The sequence below is a fragment of the Lepidochelys olivacea genome (assembly GCF_965140295.1).
Source record: "Lepidochelys olivacea isolate rLepOli2 genome assembly, chromosome: 27".
NCBI lineage: Eukaryota > Metazoa > Chordata > Testudines > Cheloniidae > Lepidochelys > Lepidochelys olivacea.
The window spans coordinates 6,451,502-6,473,560 of NC_140437.1; the positions used below are offsets into that span (position 1 = coordinate 6,451,502).

Here is a 22,059-nt window from a genome sequence, read left to right on the forward strand (position 1 = left end):
ACTGTTAAATAATAGAATACCAACTGAAATGTATTAAATATTTTGGATGCTTTTTCTACATTTTCAAATATATTGATTTAAATTACAACACAGAATACAAAGTGTACAGTGCTCACTTTATATTATTATTTTGATTACAAATATTTGCACTGTAAAAGTGATAAACAAAATAGTATTTTTCAATTAATCTCATACAAGTACTGTAGTGCAATCTCTTTATCGTGAAAGTGCAATTTACAAACACAGTTTTTTTTGTTACATAAATGCACTCAAAGCCAAAAAAATATAAAACTTTAGAGCCTACAAGTCCACTCAGTCTTACCTCTTGTTCAGCCAATCACTGAGACAAACAAGTTTGTTTACATTTAAGGGAGATAATGCTGCCCACTTCTTATTTACAATGTCACCTGAAAGTGAGAACAGATGTTTGCATGCCACTTTTGTAACTGGCGTTGCAAGGTATTTACGTGCCAGATATGCTAAACATCTGTATGCCTCTTCATGCTTTGGCAACCATTACAGAGGACATGCTTCCATGCTGATGATGCTTGTTAAAAAATTAATGCATTAATTAAATTTGTGACTGAACTCCTTGGGATAGAATTATATGTCTCCTGTTCGGTGTTCTACCCACATTCTGCCATATATTTCATGTTATAGCAGACTTTGATGATGGCCCAGCACATGTTTGTTTTAAGAACACTTTCACCTCAGATTTGACAAAACGCAAAGAAGGTACCAGTGTGAGATTTCTAAAGATAACTAGAGCACTCAACCTAAGGTTTAAGAATCTGAAGTGCCTTCCAAAATCTGAGGTGTGGAACATGCTTTCAGAAGTCTTAAAAGAGCAACATTCCAATGTGGAAACTACAGAACCTGAACCACCAAAAAAGAAAATCAACCTTCTGCTGGCTGATTCAGATGATGAAAATGAACATGTGTCGGTCCACACTGCGTTGGATTGTTATCAAGCAAAAGCCGTCATCAGCAGAGACACATGTCCTTCAGAATGGTGTCGAAGCATGAAGGGACATATTAATCTTTACAACATCTGGCACATAAATATCTTGCAACGCTGGCTACAATGGTGCCATGCGAATGCCTGTTCTCACTTTCAGGTGACACTGTAAACAAGAAGCGGACAGCATTATCTCCTGTAAATGTAAAGAAACTTGTTTGTCTGAGCGATTGGCTGAACAAGAAGTAGGACTGAATGGATTTGTAGGCTCTAAAGTTTTACATTGTTTTATTTTTGAATGCAGTTATTTTTTGTACATAATTCTACATTTGTAAGTTCAACTTTCATGATAAAAAAGTACTACAGTACTTGTATTGGGTGAATTGAAAAATACTATTTAATTTGTTTCTTTTTTACAGTGCAAATATTTGTCATCAAAAATAAAGTGAGGACTGTACACTTTGTATTCTGTGTTGTAACTGAAATCAATATACTTGATAATGTGGAAAACATCCAAAAATATTTCAATAAATGGTATTCTATTACTGTTTAACAGTACGATTAATCACAATTTTTTAAATCGCTTGACGGCCCTAGTTTTAACATTCCAAGCATGTTAATCATCCCCCAGCATTCTGTAATGCCAACTAGATCGAATGTATGCTCAGAAATGAACAATTCCAACTCCCTTAGTTTCTTACCCAGCTCCTAGCATTGGTGTACCGGCAATTCAAGAATGTCTTCTCTTCATGTCCTTTGCTTCCTTGATGAATTTTGTTCTCAACCTCTCAATTTTGTACTGAGTGCTCAGATCTTACCACTTTTTGCCCTCCCCATTCGTTATTAGAGGACAACAGGGTTGGGATGCACTGGCAGAGCTGGGGGGGTACAGGGGGTTGAGGTGCAGGGTGATCGGGGTACATTGGCAGGGCTGAGACTGCAGGGCGGTTGAGCTGCAGGAAGCTTGGGACCCAGAGTGGTTGGGGTGCATTGGCAGAGCTGGGTGTGCAAGGCTTGTGGTGCTATGCAGTTCAGGCAGGCTGGGGCGCACTGGCATTGCTGGGGGATGCAGGAAAGTTGGGGTGCATGGGCAGAGCTGGGGGTGTAGGGCATTGGAGGGAAGGCTTCGGGTGCACAATCCCCTCTCCCCTCGCTGCAGCCCCACACCACTCTCCGCTCTATTTCTCTACTCCTCTGACTCCATACGGCTCTCTGCCCAGGAAACGTTCACATGCCTAATTCTGCCCCTCCCGCCACAAAGACTTAGTCATCAAAATCCTATTGCCACCCATGACTCACAAATTATAGCACCCTCCGGACACTTATTCCAAAACTCCTTTTGTCTAATGTGGGGGATTGTGATTGACGTATCCTTAGTTATGTTAACTGATGGGTGAGTTCACAATCACCTGCCTCAATGAGGTCTGTGATTCACCGAGACATTAGTACCTCTCGGTTTAACAGTACAGAAGGAAACAAGTTTTTGGGGGCAGCCTGTAACTCGGGGACCCCTAGGTCAAATGATCCCAAATTTAAAATTTGGATCACTAATGCTACTCTGCGCCCTCAGGAGGCCCACCAGATTTCCAAGCCATCAGACTAACCATTCCTATTTTAAAGCACTTACAAAAGTTGAGTTTTAAAAGTCATAAAATGGTGGGAGTGGAAACCCTCTAGCTGTTTTTCTGTAATGGTGCATACACAGTGTAAAAATGTATATTTTCTTAAATCGTGGACTCAGAGAATTGTAGGATTGGAATGGACCTAGAGTGGTCATCTAGTCCAGTCCCCTGCACTCATGGCAGGACTAAGTGTAATCTAAACCAACCCTGAGAGCTGTTTGCCTCTTAAAAATTTCCAATGATGGAGATTCCACAACCTCCATCTTACTGTTCTTAATTTGGACTCCCCAAAGATTTAGTGGGCCCCATGCACTATCTTGGGTAAAACTGGACAGATTCTATGATTCTAAGATTGCGACCATTCTGACCCATAGCTCATCAACAGCTTGATCTCTAACTCAGAGCAAAAAACCCCACCTAGAAACTTTTATTAAAATGGCTATATCTGGGGGCTTCCATCTCCAGAACCCCTGGCTCAAATCACTGCAAATGTGGGTCACTCTACTACCCTGCACTCTCCTGAGGCACACCAAATTTCAGAGAACCCTAAGTCAATTTTAAAAGACTTAGGGAAGATTGACATTTAAAGAGGTGTCATAACCTAACTATGATTTAGTTGGGGTTGGTCCTGCTTTGAGCAGGGGGTTGGACTAGATGACCTCCTGAGGTCTCTTCCAACCCTGATCTTCTCTGATTCTATGACACAGTGGTGCTTCCTTGCCACTGTCATCTAGAGGACCATAGATCAAACCTGTAACACTGAACAACTCTGAAAATCCTGTCCCAGTGAGAGTGCTGAGCACAATAGTGTTTGTACCTTCCTGGCCAGCCCCTGCACCTCAGGGAGCACTGCTGACCAGGACTCCTCTGAGATGGGAGTTAACAACGTGGATTCGACTGCAAATTCCCTGGACTTAGAAGGCCAAATAGTGAGGTCCACAGTGAATGTTTACTCAGTCCTTAGGCTTATCCTGGGCATTTGGCAGAGTAAACCATGAGCAAGGACGGGAGGATTTTGGTCCAGGGTGTCACCTGCCTTCGTGGGTCACGACTGAGAATACCAAATTCAGGTCAAACTGCTGAGAAATAGGGCAAACACACTCCAGAACTGGTGGTTATTCTCTATAAGATATACCGAACCAGCAACAAAAGTCAACTTCTGTTTCACCACACTGGCTAACAAGAAGTCAGAAAAGCAATTTCCTCAGGCATTCCAGATGTGGATTCAACACCCAGACACTAGACTTAAAGATGAGTGGTTCTGTAAAACCAGTTTAATCAAACAAAGGGTTCTTCTGATCCCAAAGAACCAGCCACAAACCCCAATCAATATACAACTCAGATGTTACCCCAAAATCACACTGTTGCCAATCCTTTAGTATCTAAAATCTAGAAGTTTATTGAAAGAAAAGAAAGAAAGAAAATTAAAATTGGTTAAAGAAATCAAATACATACAATAATTGCAAAGGTCTTGGATCAGTCTTGTAGCAGTGATGGAATAAACTGCTGGCTGAAGTCTCTGGTTGCTTCCAAATCACTGGAAGTGTCACAAAATGCTCCCATTAGTACAAGTCCATAGTCCAGAGGCTTGAGCAGGAAAGAGGCTGGAGCTTGAAAGAGACAAAATGGAGATGTTTTCAGCACCTTTTATAGCTTCTGCCATGTGGAGGGAAGGAAATCCATTGTCTCAAACAAAGCCCTCAGCATGGCTAGTGGAAAATTAGAGGTAAAAGATGGAGTTTGGAGTCACATGGGCAAGTCACATATCCCTGAGTGATTTCACTTAGTCACAGGAAAAGCCACTACCAATACCTGACAGAACATTCACAGATCCGTCCATTCAGTGTAGATGGGCGTCTTCCATTGTGAGTTAGGTGTCCTTTTTATGAGCCACTTAACTTGAATAGTTTCTTCACAATGTGCTGGCTAAACACCTTGTTGCTGTTTCCCAGAAGCAAACACATTAGAAATGCAGATATAGCGCCAATACTCATAACTTCAGATTCAAAAATGATATATGCGTGCAAATAGCATAACCATATTCAGCAAATCATTACCCTTCCATAGACACCTTACTTGACACAATTTATACAAGATTTGTTGCAATTATATAACAGTGGTAGCGAGAATCATCTACAACAGGGGTCTCAAACTCAAATGACCACGAGGGCCACATGAGGACTAGTACACTGGCCTGAGGGCCACATCACTGAAACCTTTTCATACAACGATACAAAAGTATAGTCAAAAATGAAAAAAATGAACAACTACAGCTAAATGAAACCTGTGGGGTCCTGCTGAACATATCATGGCTCGCCTGCCCCGTCAGCTACTCTGGAGGCACCAAGAGGGTTTTGATCTGAAAGGGAAAATGGAGAGCCTGGGCAAGACACTTGGTTCTCACCTCCTGAGTCCAGGATTTAAAGCCAAACTGATGTTACATGATATGAGTTTGCTGGTCTCAGCTTAGGCTCTGGTGGTCAAGTCTCTTGGGACTCCTGTCTGTTGATTTAAAGGTAGTCTAGGGCTCTGGGGCCAGAGGTATGGCAACATGTGCAGGATGCAGTCCTTGAGACTCCCCCAGCTCTGAGCACCTGGGCTGGGGTTAAAAGCGAAGAGGACACTAGCTTCCACAAGGTGATGTTCTGTTGTAACCATTCGTGTGGGGGAAGAGCCTCCTAGTTCATGTACACAAAAGAATGAAAATGCTGAAGGGGCAGGCAGCAGCCAGCTGCAGTTTGTAGGCAGGGAACATGTGCAGCGTGTGAGCATGTCTTATAACAGGAGGCAGGAGGTGCTGTCCTGATAGAGGATAGAGGCACATTGATCTGATTCAAGGAAACAAAACCATCCAAACCCCACCCTGAAGAGAACTTCCCACCCAAATCGCTCATCCCACAGCACTGCAAACCTTCCACCTTCGGCAGACAGCAGCCAAAGCAGAATGTCAAACCACCTCACTCAAATGACAAAACACGTCCCGTCCCTGCCCCTATTCCAACCCCTTCCCCAAATCCCCGCCCTGGCCCTGCCTCCTCCCCGAGCACGCCACGTTCCCGCAGCTCAAGGGGAGCTTGGCTGCTGGTGGATGCAGACCAACCACTAAATTTTCCCCGTGGGTGCTCCAGCCGCGGAGCACCGAGTTGGCGCCTATGGCGAACAGCAGGAAATAACTCCACGGGCTGCGTGTTTGAGACCCCTGATCTACAGGGTTATATTTTATTAGATAACATCACACAAGATTTTAGCAAAAGCTCCTCTATAACATTCTTCAGAAAACTCTCTCCGTCCCTGCCAAACAAACAATCCAGAGAAGGGATTTGCTCCCCTGAGGCCTGTTTGCAAAGGGGATCCAGGCAGGATGCTGCTCGCAGCAAGGCTTCTCTCTCTACCACCAAGTTCCAGACTGGGTTGACAGAAAAGCAGTCCCCGGGCCTCTCTGTGTCAGGAAGTTCTCACAAAAAACATGCCCCAGCCCCTGGAGTGCCCAGGCTAGCATGCAAAATGACAAGCTAAGGGAGCAGAGCAGGAGCTGTCTGGAATGGCGGAGACCGCCGAAGCAAGGAGAGGAAAATGAATGGTGACTTTAGTTTAAGTTGGTCCAATTAAAGATATTACCTCACAACCTTGTATTTAGTTTAATTTGACATTTTAGGTTGCAGTCAGGGATACTGTACCAAGAGTCCATTACTGGAGAGCAGTCTAGAGATAGGATGAGAACCTATCTCACTGACTCTCTGTGCGACTTTGGACAAGTCATTTCACTCTCTTTGTGCCTCAGTTTTCAAATTTGTAAAAAGATTACAAGACTTAATCTGTAATGTTTGCAGAATATTTCAAGATTCTAGGATTCAAGATGCCATGCAAGTGCAAAGGATAATGTGATCACTGATATACACAATATATTTACTATGTATATCTCAGATAGGGAGTTTCTCCCGATGCAGTCCTAGCAGTAGCCTCAACATTCAAATCACTCACTTGCATTCTCTTCCTTCAGGGTGCCTAAGATTTTCCAGAATGGTTTCTTCTGGTGCAACCACATTAGTGAAAGTTAAGACTGTGATGGGGAGCAGAAGTGAAAGTCATGAGTCCTGCAGCTGTACTGATTCACAACATAGGATCATAGAAGATTAGGGTTGGAAGAGACCTCAGGAGGTCATCTAGTCTAACCCCCTGCTCAAAGCAGGACCAAACCCAACTAAATCATCCCAGCCAGGGCTTTGTCAAGACGGACCTGAAAAGCCTCTAAGGATGGAGATTCCACCACCTCCCTAGGTAACCCATTCCAGAGCTTCACCACCCTCCTAGTGAAACAGTTTTCCTAATATCCAACCTAGACCTCCCCCAGTGCAACTTGAGACCATTGTTCCTTGTTCTGTCATCTGCCACCACTGAGAACAGCCGAGCTCCATCCTCTTTGGAACCCCCCTTCAGGTAGTTGAAGGCTGCAAACAGAGTAGCAAAAAGTTGGTGTAGTGGTTCTCAACCTGCGGACTGTGAACCGCTTGTGGCCCAGTCAGCAAATAGCTGCAGCCCATGTGACATCCTCAGGGCTATAAAGGTAGTGTATATATTGTGTGGATGTGGCCCATATAACACATAGAGAGCTGCATATGCAGCAAACAGTGCTAAACAGGTTGAGAACCACTGGGTTAGTGTGATGCGGGTAGATGTCTTTTCAACTCTCCTGTGGTTTTACCTTATATCTGAATCCTCCAATGAATAGGGATTATACCCTGTGTAGCCTGATCTATAGATTATGAATACAAATTCCCAGTAATCACTTTGAGGGTTCACAGGTTCTTGTCCCAAGATCAGGCCCAGTATTATTAAAATTATTATATAGTTGGGAACCCCGATGTGCACAGGTGCAACATTCACACTACAGGAACTCTTTTAGATTTACAAATAAATAATTTATTAATACATTTAGCGAAGTCTCACACACTCTAACTCAGTAAGGTAGATAGAGGTAATACAGAAAGTACATCTGAACATCCATACTCCCACCATCCCTTGCAAAACAACCTGAAACGTTAGCCATTATCTTCCTCATCACTGTTACCATCATTCTGGCCCCTCCCAAGGGCCACATCGCTTTCCCAACTGCCCTGGGATGCCACTTTTATAGTATGTTACGTTGACGTTACCATGTCTAATGCATATTCAAGAGGGGTTTCTCCCCTCTTCCTTATTTGTATTTCCCCCCCTTACCAATGTTAAGATGTCCTTTTTCTATAGGTTGGTGTATTTATGATTTCACCCCTGTATCATATATGTCAATTCATTGCCATGGCACTCTTGCAGTCAGATGTTCCATCTAAAACCTTCCAGAAGCTGGTGTCAGTTCATGTTCAGTGGATGGCTGATGTCATTATGGACAAAATTCCCTGCCCTACACTCTACTTCCAGTTCCCCAAAACTTATGAGTTACCTAAGTTTAATTATGCCAAAGTTCGCAGGCCTTAAGCCTCATGCTAACTGCTGAAGCCAGCGTCTTACAGGATACAAGCCTGTAGGTTTCCTTGCATTACTGCTGAATATAATAAAGTAGAATATAATGCAAAGCAGTGAATGTAATAGAGGTAAGCTGGCCCACTAGGCTACACTTGTTGGCATGATTTTCAAATCTGGTTCCTGTGTCAAGCAATAAAGCAGCTCTGTGTGATCTGGATTAGTTTGACAACACTTGTCCTAAAAAGCACTGTTTAGTGAGCTGAATGGGAGACCAGAAGAGCCGGGCCTATGACTTCCAAACGTAACTCCTTATTCAGTGTTTGGATTCCTAATTTTAGAAACTGCGGGGGGGGGGGGGGGGCTTTCAGAAAGTGCGGAGCACCCTCCCTCTGACAATCAGCTTCTTCAAGGTATCTCCAACTGAGTCCTCCAAAACACTCCTCAGTTCTGACCATGGAGGCCCTGGTTTCTAGTCCTCACTCTGTTATTGCTTTACTGTGTGACTGTGGGCAGCTCAGCCTCTCTCAGATCAGTTTCCTCCTCTGTGTCATGGGGATAATAGTATACACTTTTGCAGAGCAGCCTGAGGTCCCCAGATGAAAGGCACCAGGTTAGTGTGACATTGTTATTGGGACAAAAATTCCGCCTGAGGAACACATCAGCAAATCTGCTGGCAGAGCAGGGGTGGGCTGCTCATGAGAGGAACTAGTCAGGCTAATGGAAATGTGGGGCACATTTTCAAGTAGTGAGCGCTACAACTGAGAACAGATTTTCAGGAACCTTGGTCCCAGCAATTCCCATTGTGACACTTTTATTCAGACTGTTCTTTGGGGAATCTGACCACTTGTTCTACTGCCTACAAAGGTGCTGTGATGGGGTGTACCCTCCCCACAACAGGTGCTGAGCTGTTTTCAAAATCTAGCTCCAATTGTGGGTGCTGAGCATTTTGAAAATTCTGGCCTTTGGTGCAAACCAAGCCCAGACTAACCAGGTCTGATGCCAGCTTCACTGCAAAGAATCTCCAAAGCTCCTGAAATGCCTTTTGTCTGTTTGATCCACTCCTAGCTCTGCTGAGTAACACCACCATCATGGGGAGGGTTTGATGTGGAATTCCATCTCACAGCAGTAGGTCACAAAAGCTCATAACAAGAGCTGGATCCTGCCCAAATGGGAGCAAAGCGCTGCACTCACAGGCAGGGTTCAAGTCGCTTGCCCTGCTATCTCCATCTCTGGAGAGCAGCAGAACTGCCTAACAGCTCCCCTCCTCTGACTGGGGTGATGACTGTTGAGGCTACTTTAACCACTGCTTCTAAGGGCCAGGTGAGAAGTGATTAGTGGGACAGCCTGGACACAAGGTACCTCGATCCTGCATTACTGAGCACGGCTGCATGGCTGCCATATTACTCCGTGCTAGTGGCAGGAGGGAGGCTGAAGAGGGGAGCATGTAGCTAAACATCTTGTTGGCCTAAGAAGGATGGTGCATTAGCCCATGTCTCCTTAGACATACCAGTCCCCACCCATGCCCTGCCCCTTTGCTGTCTCTTGCACAATGGCAAACTGCCTACAAACTGGTGGGCATGACAGCCCTAGCTGGCAGCCAATCTTACTGCCACCTCCCAGACACATTACTGGGGGAAATGTGCTTCATTCAGAGAAGGGAGGTGGTGCCATGCACCTTTACAAAGGTCAGTGCTCAGGCAGGTTTGAGATCAGCATGCTGCCCAACATTTGAAGGATCTTGATGGATAAGCCTCTGACTTTCTTCTCATGTTTTCTTTTTCTGACTCCCTCCCTCCCCCAATGCTCCCAAAGTGCTGTGAGGCACTCTGTGAGGTCTGGCTTATGTAAAAGAGAGCCTGTCAAAGTTCGGACATGCAGGTCCCATAGCCTGGAGCTGGATTGAGTGATGAGTCTCTATCAAGCACTCATCTACATTTCTCGTTCCTTCAGCATGCCCTGAGGTTTGGCATTCCTTGCTTTCAAAGCTCCACAGTTATTAGTATTAAGGAGGCACGCTCATCTCCTAGAAACCTTGGGAACAGTGAGAGTGCAAGAGAGTGCCTGTGTGGGTGTGTGCATATACGTGTCTCGCTATCAGCATGCTGGGGACTGGGGTTAGAAAAACAGCCCTATTATTGGGGTCTGATCATAACAGAGTGACAAGGTCTTCTCTTCAGAAAGATTCCTATGGGGCGAGGCCGGGCAGGGCAAGAACAAGCCTCTTCTGCCCCTGCCATGCTCTGCTGACTGTGGACTTGGGTCACATCCTGAAATAGTAGCGAGACAAAGGTGACTTTGCCAAGAGTTGGATTTCCTTATGGGTGCCATTGTGACTTTAGCCACGGCTCTGAGTAGGGGGCAGTGCAGAGCTAAAGGAGAGTTTGAGCGGCTCTTCTCAAGGCACATTACGGCTGTTGGTTGCTCAACAATCAAAAAATCCCAACCTTTGGCCTTGGAGTTAACAAGACCTGTTAACACGAAATCCTTTTCCTCCACTAGGAGATAGCACAGGAATGACCTGGGGATGTATTAGACAGTGATAAGTGGTTCTTTCCATCCCCTTTTATCCTGTTTACAATACAGGGGCTTTCCTTGAACAAAACTCCTCTTTACCCTCCATGCACCTGGCTGTTGTCGCTAAATGAGCCAATTTGCTGACAGGCTCTCCCTGGAAGGACTCAACGTCTAGCCTCCAGAGACCTGAAAAAAAGCTTTGTGGAGCTCGAACGCTTGTCTCTTTGACCAACAGAAGTTGGGCCAATAAAGATATTAGCTCGCCTACCTTGTCTCTCAAAGTCTAACAAGCATACCAGCTTGCCTTCAGAAAAAACACTTTCTCCACAAAAGAAAGGCAGAAAAACATTACAGTGCTGCCAACATATCTGGCCATTTTCTTAAAGCCATAGCTTCTAGAGGCATGTGACTATGGGAGAATCTCAGGGTTGTTTTTAAGTGTTTTGGTTTGGGGGTGGGGTTTTGTTTTGTTTTTTGGTTGGTATGGGTTTTTTTTGTTTCTTTGGTTTTTTTAAGTGAGTTTCTAGCCCTTGTGGTTTTCAGAGAAAAGTTTTAAAATGTGACTTGAGTGTGACCGAAAGGCTCTGACACTGGAAGGCAAGTAAAAAGAACCCAACATATTTGTTCATTTTTTGTTTTGTTTGTCTCATGCATCTTGATTCTGGGAGGCTTGATTCCTGATTTTGGAACACTTGGGATTGGTTCTTTTCCAAAGAACTGCACCTGGCCTGTTGTGTTACTGTTCAGAATTTGATGGATCAGCTAGGAACAGAAAAGATGGATCCATGAGGAGACTGGATTTGATTTCAGCAGGTTTAACTTCACTTATTAGTGAAGCAGTTCAGGATAATGACCCTTTGTAAAATTGATCCACTTATTCCCTCCTTTGCAACTTCCAGGCCAAATTCTCTGTTTTAAAGCAAATCTGAGCTTTCTAACTCCTGCTACACTTACCTGAAATTCCAAAGTGAATCCTGCTTGCTTCTTACATCAATGTTTGCTATAAAAATCCCGGATTTAGCACTTAACTGACAGTTCTGTTGATGATACATGTCAGAGAATGAAACAGTTGGAACATTAGTAACTAAATGGATTCCGCACACTAGAACCAGCCCTTTATTTAGAGAAATGTCATTGCATTGAGTGTAGGGCCTCACTTCACTCAGCAGAAACATGGACTGTAAATCAGGACAGGCATAGGCGCCGACTCTGTGGGTGCTCTGGGGCTGGAGCACCCATGGAAAAAAAATAGTGGGGGCTCAGCACCCACCAGCGGGCCCCTCCTACTCCTTCCCCCCAGCACCACCCGCCCACCGAGGATCAGCTGTTCAGCGATATGCAGGAGGTGCTGGGGGGGAGAAGGGGGAGCGGGAGCAGGGAGAGGCGGAATGAGGACGGGGCTGGGCAATGCGTCGGGGGGGACGACTCCCCAGAGGCTGAGGAGTGGAAGGGATGGGGGGGCCAGAAGAGGAAGGGGTGGGACCAGCCCCTTCCAGCTGCTGGAACACTGCTGTGCAGTGTGGCGGCTGCCTGAGACAGCCTAGCTGTGGAGGAGGTGGATTCCTCTCCCTGCCCGAGCTTGGCTACCAGGGACCGCAGCTGAGCGAGCCAGAGCTCCCCCCTCCTCCCTGACACATTTCTGGTTCGCTCAACCACGATCCCTGGCAAGCTACTCTGGGTGGGGAGTGGGAGTCACCTCCTCCCCATCCAGGCACGCTCAGGCAACTGCTGGGCTGCAGAGCAGTGACGGGGGAGGGGCCAGCATTAGAAGTGACTTCCCCCCACCAGGGAGAGCGGTGGAGCATTTTGCGGGGGGGGGGCAGGCACAGCGGGAGGACAGAGTGCCTTCCCCTGCAGGTAATGTGGGGCGGGGAGAGCATGGTGGCCCTGGGCTGGGTGTGGGTACATGTGACCAGTCATGTGACCTCCCCTTTAGATTGTGGCCCCCCCCCAGTACGGGGAGGCATCAGTCCCCTATGGCAAGGCGTGCTCAAAGGAGGGGGCAGAACAGGACAGGAAGAGGTAACTAACAAGGAGCAGGGGTGGGAAGAGGTGGGGCAGAGGTGGGGCCTTAGGGGAAGGGATGGAGTGGTGGCAGGGCCTGGGATAGACCGATGGGTGGAGCACCCCTGGGAAATCAGAAAGTTGGCATCTGTGAGGACAGGTGATATCTCATTTATTTACTCTCATTATGTTTTGGCATCATTAACTTCAGCTGAGGCTTGGTGCTGTTTCTGAAAGCTTTGGGAACATCTGAGGAGGATGCAGACCAGACGGGGATGGATCTTCAGCTGGCATATGATGAGCTTAGCTCCCTTGTGGTCAGTCTAGCTGTGACAACATACACCGGCTGAGGAGCCAGCCTGCTAGCATTACAAAAGATCATTTAAGAAAATACGCAGCAATTTAACTTCAGTTGATTTTTAATGTAAAAAAGCCCATAAACTAATCAAACCACTAACTCTTTAAACCTTAACTTCACTGTGTGACACAGAGGCTCCTTGGCAAAGGGTTCCCTGTTCTTTGCAAATAACTCTCACCTCAGACTGACCAGCTCACCATTCCAAACACATCTTACCACAAAGAATAATAATGAAAGGCATCTACAGAAAGCTCGTAAATTTTCCCAATTCAAACCATTGCAAGATGTATGTATGGGTAATATTTAAGAAATAATGTAATTATATTAGGAATATGCTCTTAGTCACCAGGGGATAATATGTCTCAGTGAGGGCCGCCGGTTCAGGCAGGAGGGAGTTGTCACCCTGCCCAGTTTTGCCTTGCTCAGTATCAAGACATTCAGTAGAAAACCATCAGAGGCCAATGTAAACAGTCAAACCCATCTGAAGGTAAAGAAGGAACTTTACAACAGACAGGTTCTCCCTGTCTATGAATAGAAACAAAAGGCTTTTTTCAGTATAATGCAGAGGAGGAAGAAGCGCTGTGCATCCATTTCATTAGAATTTGGTATAAAAAGTCATTTGCTAAGCAAATTTAAGAGCTGCTAAAGGGAGTTTCAGAGGGATTAGCTGCCGACTGTGCGTGGAGGTAGCAGGACATGGTGAGCAGTGCAGTTTGGTTGACCGTTTGTACTCTGTGTATGGCCTCAGTAAGCAGGGTGCTTTGCTAAAGGCCAGGAGGCTCTAACTCTTGGAGTTCAGATCAGCCCAGCCATTTGAGTTTCTGAGTGGTTAATCGCTCCCTGCTGGTGAGTGGCAGAACTGAGCTGAGTGACACAGGGAAGAACTGGTATAAAAAGTCACTTGCTAGGCAAATTCCAAAGCTGCGAACAGAGGCAGCCAACAGCGGAGTTTTGGAGGGAGTTGAGAGAGGGAATGCAAGAGGCTTTCCTTCCAGATTCAGCACTGTGTGTGATATCAGGATGGCCAGTGATGGAACAGTGGTAATGAGCTGCAGTGGATGAACCATGTTCTTTTTCCTGCTTGAAGACATTTCATATGCATGAAGGATTTCATGTGCATGAAGTGCAAATTAATGGCTGTGCCAAAAGAGAAGATTCTTGGATTCAAGGGACAAGTAAAGACACTGCTGAGAAACAAAGAAGCTTTAGGAGTTCCTAGACAGACAGGTTCAGGAAACATCAGTACTCCAGGTTTGAGTAAGAATGGAACTGGCCACCAAGGAATCAGAGAGAGTGGAAATCAGAGAGGAGGCCTGATACTTCGTAATCACCAGAGGCAAGAGGTCACGACAGCATTCTGCATGACCGGAGACAGATGAGGATGGGCAGGCTGTGGGCAGCAGAGAGAAGAGGACTGGGAGGAATTCCACGCAGCTAGAAGTTTCCAGTCAATACCAGGTCCTCAATGTGGAAACTTTAGAAAATACCTGTCAATATCCAGCCAGTCCAAGGGAACAGAGAGATGTGTGGGAAACACACATGGATGGCAGTTCATCCCAACTTGTACGAAAATCAAGCTTCTCTGCAAAGAGTTCTCCAACTATCCTAGGAAAACAGACAATCCTTGTTGGGAGACTCAATACTCAAAAGAATTGAAAGAATATTCTACAAGGGCCAGACAAACAACAGTATGATGCGCTGGAGCTAAAACATGAGACATCACTCTATGACTGCATAAGCTTCTGAAGTCGACGGGCAAGGATCCATTGATGATGGTTCTTATCAGCCCTAAGGACACTGCAATGTGGGATACCCCACTGAAATTAGATGACTTCATGGAACTTGGAAACATACTGAAAAAAAATAGAATGTCCACGCAATCTTCTCTGAGATCCTTCCTGGACCATGAGCAAAGGAAAACAGAAGACAGACGATTCTGGAAGTGAACAGCTGGCTACATAAGTAATGTAGAGAGGAGGGTTTTGATTTTGTGGTTTTGTCTACCTTCTCTGGGGAGATGGTGCTGTATAGTTTGAATGGGGTCCACCATGGGAGAAGGGTGGCGACAATGGACAGGAGAGGATTAAACTAATTGCAAAATGGGAGGGTAAAAAGAGGGAAGATATGAGCACTCAGCACAAGATCAAGATGTTGAGAACAAAATTAAGCAAGGACCCAAAGGAGTTGATGAGAAGAAATTATTTAATTGACTGTACACCAATGCTAGGAGACTGGGTAACATACAAGAGGATTTGGAATTGCTCATGTATGAGCATAAATTTGATCTAGTTGATATTACTTGGTGGGATGATTTGCACGTCTGAAATTCTAAAAATGGATTATATTTAGAAATGACAGAATGGGCTAAAGGGGAGGGCAAGTAGCACTCTATGTCAAAAATGGCATTACCTGTTTCCAACTCACTGATAACTTGGAAGAATATGATCTTAAATGCTTATAGATCTAGGTTCTAACATATAAAGCACAGTATGGGGTATTAGTTGGTGTCTGCTACAGGCAACCACATCACACTAGGAATCAGGATGACTGGCTACTTATGCACCTACCTACGTGTAGGAAGAAATGCTGCATGAGCATGGGGGATTTCAATTTAAGTGACATATATTGGAGGTGTCATGCTGCCAATATTAAAACATCCTGAGAACTATCAGATATTATAGATGATAATTTCCTAACTCAAAATGCACTGAAGTCAACATGTGGGAATTCTTTATTAGAATAACAGGTAAAGAGAAAATGATCACAGAACTAAAACTTAATGGTAGCTTAGGTACAAGTGACCATGACTTGATCAAATTTATAATGTGCAAGAAAAACAAAGTCCAGACCTGTAATATATATACTTGGTGCTTTAATAGAGGCAATTTCATAAAGCTGAAACCAATTATGAACCAAATCAGCTGGGAGGAAGAATTTAGCCAGAAAAAAAGTGTGAATGGTAAGTGGGAATAATTTAAGAACACCTTACTAGATGCCTCAAAAGCCACAACACCACAGCTGAGGAAGAAGGTTGTGCTGGTTAAAAAAACTGACCTGGTTTAGAGGTGAAATGAAGGCAGCTATAAAAAATAAAAAGATATATACAATAAATGGAAGAAAGTGGAAGTTCATAGCAATGAATATAAATCAGAAGTTAGGAAATGTGGAAATTTGATAAAGGGAGACAAGGGACAAGTGAGCTGTAGCTCACGAAAGCTTATGCTCAAATAAATTTGTTAGTCTCTAAGGTGCCACAAGTCCTCCTTTTGTTTTTTTTTTAAAGAGAAATCTATGGCCAGCAGAGGTAAAGACAATTAAGAAGAATTTTTTAAATATATAAGGGACACAAAAAATCCGGACATGGTATTTGTACATTGCTAAATGGAAATGGTAGAATTATCAATAATAATGCAGAAAAGGCAGAAGCATTTAACAATATTGTTCTATACTTGGGGGGGGGGGGAAATGATGATATAGTCTCATTATATGGTAATGTTAATGGTTTCCATTCCACTAGTATCTCTGGAGGATGTTTGTGACAGGGGGTATCCCTGAATGCACTGAGATTTGTGACTTAAATTTTAATTCCCCACCTGCAGAGACTTAAGGAGGCCCACAAACGGAAGAGCCTCCCTTGCAAACAGTAAGGAAGTGGAGCCTATGTTGGAACCACCCAGTCTAGATAACCGGGTGTGATCAAGTTCTCCCACCGAGGACTCTGCTACAATGTTAAACAGAAGCTAGGAAAGTTAGACATTTTTAAATCAGCAGATCCAGATAACTTGCATCCAAGGATTTTAAAAGAGCAGGCTCAGGAGCTTGCTGGACCATGAATCATAGAAATGTAGGACTGGAAGGGACCTTGATAGGTCATCTGTTCCAGTCCCCCATACAAAGGCAGGACTAAGTATTATCTAGACCATCACTGTTAGGTGTTTGTCTAATCTGGGTGCTTAATTACCCTTGTGACAGAGCGCACTTGCCCCGCACTGGTACCATGAGGGTTAACTCTACTCTCTGGACCGAGGAGGCCATGCCCCTGCGGCCCTGCTGGGCATACTCTGGCTGGAGACTAGATATAAAAGGTAGCAGCTCGGTTCATTCAGGGCTGACCACTGAAGAGGGAGGACGCATGCAGAGAGCTCCAGGCCGGGAACCACGGAAGCCCCAGATGGCAGACTGACACTCTGGAGGACACCCAAGGAGTTTCAGAGCTGCTGGGAGCCGTACTGGCCGAGGAGCCCAGAGACCCCGGGGATGCCGCATCAGGAACATGGTAGGAAGTAGCTCATAGGGACCAGTTATTGAGCCACGTGGGGTCAGTGTGCTTCGGGCGGATTCCCTGACAGGGCCCTGAACTGGGACCCCATTGAGAAGAGAGGGCCTGGGTCCCCCTACCCAGCAGCCAACCCCCAGCCCCAGGCGGCGGCCCAATCCCCCAACCGGCTGCCAGGCCAAACAGCCCTACTGAAGAGGGCCATTATACTGACTCTGGCCGCTGGGCCACGCAGCCCTGAGAAAGGGCTGTTAGATTGACTCTGGCCAATAGGCCACACAGCCCTGCTGAACAGGACAGCCCTACTGGCTCTGACTGGTAGGCGAAACAGCCCTGAGAGAGGGCAGCCATATCAACTTTTACCCATAGGTAAGTCCCAAGACAAGTGATGGTTGTACAGACTCAATCAGGGGGCTCATCCGCGGTGGAGGAAGACATCCCCTGACCAGCTCCGTTCCAGACTACAGGCACTATAAAGGAGCCTCTACAGGGGCTGAAGGTGGAATGTAGGGACCTGGCTGTGAATGCAAACTAGGCCCTGCCCTCACTCTTTAAGAGGGAGGCTCAGGACACTTCCAGAGACCCAGTGTTTCCCCAGCCAAAAGAAACTCCAGGACCCTCCTCTGGAGGTTGGCCAGGGTACCTGGGGGCAGGCTAAGGTTGTTGAACCAATGCCAAAGCATAGACAGGACCAACTAGTTGATGACCAATGCCCTCCTCCAAACGGAAAGGCCCCACCCATGCCTGCAACTGGTCAATTACCATGGCCTCCAAGTTGGCCTAATTATACAGTGGGAGGGATTGATGGCAAACAGGTAGATACCCAGATAGAGCAGCAAACCCATAGCCAGTGGATACTGTGGAGAGCAGGTGGGAGGGAACCCACCTGCCACCCATCCCCGACCATCAGAGCTCTCGACCCAGCTGGGCAGAAGAGGCTGCTGAGTGGATTGTTTGGAAAGACTATGTGCAGCAGGTCTTCCGGGTCCTGGGCCATAAGGAGCACGTCATCAGCATACGTCAACAGGCCTATCCTCAAGGCCAAGTCACCAAGCATCTATCTCTTCAACTGATTGCAAAGATGACAAAGGAAGGACTTGATGGCAATGGCATATAACTGGTCAGACAGAAGGCAGCCCTGATACACTCCCTGACCAAAGCTGACCAGTCTAAACAGGTCCAGTTGAGCTTGACCATACACTCTGCAAAGGCTTCCAGTACCTGGAAGAACCCCACAAAATGGGGACTGAAGCCAAATGCCCACAGTGTAAGGCTTGTTTTTAGCTTTCACCATTTTGTTTTGTATAAGTGGCTGTTTGCCCTCCGTCTTTGACCCCCTTCTTGTTCATCAATTACCACCCTTTTTCTGTAAGAGCAGGAAAATTGTCATGTGACTTGGGAATAGCCTGCCTAGTAACAGGAGAGCATAAAAGCCCAGCACACCCTGTGAAGTGTGCTGTCCCTCCCAAAGGAAGCCCAGTGTCTGCAGAATAACATCAAGAAAGATCAACTCACCTGTTCCCAAGTGTGGTCCTGATCCTGTTCCTAATCCTCATCGTCCAGTCTGTTGTGTTCCTGGTTGTTGTCCTCTTCTGTTCTGGTTCCAGCTGTGGTCCTGATCCTGTTGTAGCATCCCTGTTCCCTTTCTGGTATCCCTGTGAAGTGGTGATATACAGTTTTACCTGTTTATCTTGTTAACCCACTTATAGTTCTGGGGTCCTGGCTTTATGCCAATTTGTGTGTTAACCAAGTTATTTGTAATAAATCTTATTGTTGTTTGCACCCCAGTAATTGCCTAGTACTCTTCCTCTGGCAGGAAGGTCTGGGGGTGAGGAAAGGGATTGCTACTGGTGATCAGAGTCAGACCAAGGGGTACCTGTAGTAAGGAGGAAGGGGGAACTATTTCCAGGCTTCTCTTCCAACCCATTGGGGGTTTAACAGCAGGATTCCCATGAGAGAACAGTGATCTACCTTGTCATATGCTTTTTCCTAATCAAGAGACAGGAAGGCAAGAGACAGACCAACTCTACATTCTATCCAGAGAAGGTTCCAGATCAGATAAAGGTTGTCAGAAAAAGTCCAGCCCAGAAGAGTGTATGCCTGGTCGGGGTGGATCATATCTGCCCAAATAGACTTCAGCTGCAGCAAGATGGCTTTAGCTACAACCTTATAACCTGTGCTGGAGAGTGATACTGGGTGCCAATTCCTCAAGTTGCAGAGGTCCCCCCTTTTTGGTAGCTGGTTGAACACAGCCTGCCTACATGACAGTAGAGACCAACTTCCAGGGACTCAGCCTAAACGGTAGCAAGGTCCAGGCCAGGGACCTCCCAGAACGTGCAGTAGAACTCCACAGTCAGCCTGTCGATGCCCAAGGTTTGTTAGTGGGCATCAGATGGAGGGCTTCTGAGAACTCAGCCAGAGTGAGAGGACACTCCAGCCAGTCCTAGTCACCCATGCTCACCATTGGGAGTTTACCTGGCAGGACCCCACAAGCACTGCCTTCGAATCCAGAGAGAAAAGGTCAGCATAGAAAGCCCTAGCCCTTTCTTGCATCTTCTCCAGATCTGTAAGAGAGGTACTGTCGTCTGTCAGAAGACAGGTATTATTTAGCACCCATCCTCTTCTCCAGGGCACAGAAGTGGGAGCTGTGATCCACCTCCTGAAGGAGTTGGACACACAACCAGACAAAAGTACCATGGGCCAAATGGCCGTCAATGGCCTGGAGCTTGTCCATGCTGAGGGAAAGGCATACCTCTTCCCTTGCCAAGTCAGCTAAAATTCCTACAAGGACTCCACAGAGCCCACATCCTCCAACAGGCTGTTATTAAAATGCCAATAAGCCAGCCCCAACCACTCAGGTATAAGAGCAACATTCACAAAAACTAAATGATAGTCTGAGTAGGGGGTCAGCCGAATGTCAGAGGAACAGGCCCATGTTAAAGCATGAAATGTAAATTCTGTCTAACTGTATTGGCGCAATTCCACCCAGACAAAGCTGAAGGAGGTGGCGTTGTCTGGGTGCCGGTTGTGCCAAACACCCACCAAGGCATGATGGTCAAGAATCCCTCTGAGGATGTTAGTGGTGGCCACTAGTCAGTCGACCCTCAGCCTGGGCTTGGCTGTAGTCTCTTCCAGCCCCCTGCCCCTTGGTCCTCTATATAACTCCTAGGCAAGCTCACTCTTCCTCACAGGCGTTGACTTCACTCCCAGGGTCCATCTGGGTCTAATTACCTCCAGTCCCCGGCACCGCTCCCCAGGTCCAGCTACTGGTCATTGATGGAGGGCATACGTCTAGAACCCTCCTCAGGGCTGCAGTGTCTGCAACACCACCATGCTAGGCTCAACAGAACTAACAGACCCTTCATTCTTGCCCCAAGTGCTGAGTTAAAGGGGCTCAGGGCTGGGAGCTGGTGCCACCTCAACAGGCTCAGAGCCCATGAATCCAGCGTCACCAATCCCCTTGGAAGGCCCTGGACCCTAGATCTTGAATGGGCTTGAGACTGAGCTGCTCCGCCTTAGAGGAGGACATCTCAGAATGCCTGGCACCTCACTGCTCGGTGCCAGCCAATGCTGCTACAACAACGGGCTCAACAGTTGAAAGGCCTGCACCATCATTTACTGGGCAGAGACCAGGGTTTGGGGGGGCGCCTCCAGGGCAGGGCAGGGTCAAGGGCAGGAGGAGGAAGAGAGGTGTCACCATAATAGCTTCAGCGCCCAGACTAGGGAGATGGTCATCCCCACATAGGTCAGCTAGACCCAGAGCCCTGATCGCTCCCAAACAGTCTGAGAGATCCCCACTCACAGAGTTTGCCCCACTGGTGAGGCAGAAATCTCAATCTTGGCCCCAACTGCGGGGACAGATGTTAAGGACACAGGCAGACTCCTCCACAATGGGCTCCTCTAGGGGAGGGACAGCACCAATAAACCCTGCCCCCACAAAAAAAACAAAAAAAAAAAACCCAAAACCCTGCTCCTCAGCCAGCTCCTCCCACTACTTTCCCCCGTGGGGGGAGGGGGGGGACAGTAAACAGGGCAGAGCAGCAGCACTGCCCCCCCCCCTCAAGAGGAAACCTGATCCAGAACTGAAGGGAAGCAGCTATGCTGCAGCCCGGTGCTTAGCTTTAGCTCTATGCCTGCCCCCGAGGCTATCTCCCAAGCAGCACCACCAGAGTCAGCCGCCGAGAGGGAATCTGCCAGCAGGGGCCACATCTCCCCCCACAAGCGGTCACTCTCCCTCTTCCGCTGTCATCTCCCCTGCCAAGGGCCCCACAGGCTGATGATCAGCAGGGTCATCCGACTATAACCGTTAAAAAAAGAACTAGACAAGTTCATGGAGGCCAGGTCCATCGATGGCTATTAGCCAGGGCGGGCAGGGAGGGTGCCCCGAGCCTCTGCTTGCCAGAGCTGGGAATGCGCGACGGGAGACGGGCCACTCGAGGACTCCCTGCCCCATTCATGCCCGCGGGGGCACCTGGCCCTGGCCGGACAGGACACTGGGCTGGATGGACCCTGGCTCTGACCCAGTCTGGCCCTTGTGACGGCCTGACGTTCACCCCGCGCCTAGGGGCAAGGGGGCGGGGAGGCCAGCCCAGGGGCTCTCGCTACAGGGCCCTTCGCGCCCTCCCTCCCGCCGCTGGGCGGGGGCAGCACCGTCCCACGGGCCGGGGCCGGGGCCGGCTGAACGCACTCGGCCTCACGCGGGCCTGCACCGCCACTGCCGCCTGGGGAGAGGCGGCGGCCGGGGGCAGCGGACGCCGCCAGCGCAGGCTGGGAAGGGGGGCCCCAGCTCGGCGGCCTTCACGCCGCTCGCTTAGCACGGGGCTGCCAGCACCCCACTGTCGCGGTGCCTCAGAGCAGGCCGCGGGGT

The 22,059-nt window shown here is 47.3% G+C and overlaps 1 long non-coding RNA gene across 1 annotated transcript in view; it reads right to left on the minus strand.

Annotated features, from left to right (window-relative positions):
• The window catches only part of LOC311513698, a 34,420-nt gene extending 12,403 nt beyond the window's left edge, over positions 1-22,017 (minus strand). Inside the window, exons 1-2 of the long non-coding RNA XR_014709770.1 lie at positions 18,708-22,017; positions 4,036-4,190 (exon numbers count right to left, since the gene is read on the minus strand). This is a non-coding gene — a long non-coding RNA (uncharacterized lncRNA). The remainder of the gene's footprint in view (positions 1-4,035; positions 4,191-18,707) is intronic.
• Between the last annotated feature and the right edge of the window lie 42 nt (positions 22,018-22,059).